The sequence below is a fragment of the Lontra canadensis genome, unplaced genomic scaffold (assembly GCF_010015895.1).
Source record: "Lontra canadensis isolate GAN:19392208 unplaced genomic scaffold, GSC_riverotter_1.0 scaffold8, whole genome shotgun sequence".
Classification (NCBI taxonomy): domain Eukaryota; kingdom Metazoa; phylum Chordata; class Mammalia; order Carnivora; family Mustelidae; genus Lontra; species Lontra canadensis.
In genome coordinates, this window is record NW_022631002.1 from 8102628 (window position 1) to 8103888 (window position 1261).

Below are 1261 nucleotides of genomic sequence, written 5' to 3' on the forward strand. Positions count from 1 at the left end.
AATGCGAAAACACGGACAGCACACCTCGCTTATGCCCAGGTCCTTAAGCCCAACCTGCCATCCACCCACAGTGATCCCAGCGGGAGTTACTGCTTTCCACCTCGGTTCCAGGGCCCTTGGAGCTCAGCCATGCTTTCCACCCAGTTCCATCTGGGGAAGACACAGGCTAATTAGGGAACAAGATAAGCATCCTGGTAATTGAGGGATAGGCAGACTGAGCTAGTGAGCCGTGAGTGTCAAGTTGCAACATAGCACCTAGCCACCCTGCCCCCATCGAAGTCCTGTTTTCTGGGACACTTGGCAGGACATTCTGTGTTCATTAGAACATTTTTTAAAAAGTGGGGAGGAATCCGAGTGTTCATTAGTCACTTTCATTTGACAAACATTTATTGAGCACCTGCTGTGTGCCAAGCACTGTAGTAGGTAAAGGAGATAGATGAGTGGTGCTGTCTCGGCCTCAGGGCTCTCCGAGGGTCCATGGGGAACTCATGCGGTGCCGTAAGACTCTAAGGCAGTGAACACAGTGAGACCAGCCTGCCATGGGGGCCGGTGGGCACAAGGGCACAAATAAGGCTTTTAAGAGAAACCCAAGATGTAATGAAGAGTCACGATTAGCCAAGATCTAGGACAGAGGGCAGGGAGGAAGGGGATGGGCGGAGACCCACGTGAACAAAGTCAGCAGAGGGGAGAGGAAGAGGAGCCACACGCAGGTCAGGGGGGACCACAGCTTTACAGCAAGAGCGAAGAGACAGGAGGAGGGGAATGGTTTCTGACTCCCTGGCATGCTCTAGACCCGGAAGTGGACACTGTGTGTAGACAGTCAGGGCAGGCCTTGGCACTACAAATAGATGGTTTTGGGGGACAATTACCAGGAGGCAGGCTGACATGGTGTACAAGCTCGTCCTGATCATAAAACCGTCCCTACCTCTGACCCCAGAGGGGAATGAGGCCCAACAGGTCAACCGACTTGCTCAATTCTCACACCTGGGTTGGAGCAGGATTCATACCTGTGTTGGCCTGGTGCCAAAGCACAGCATCCCCTGGGTCTGTCTCCTTCCTCAGTGACACTCAGAAATCCATGCTTTACTCCCTCACTGCTCTGCCACCAAAGCTTTAAACATATTAACCTAAAGCTACGGCATCCCCTGGCCTGGAGATGTGGGCGGGTTTGACCCTGCCGTTCTGACCCCGCCACGCTGGCTGGGGTCATGTTGACCCCAAAGACAGTCAGACTTTATCATTATGACCCATCAAGGCTCTG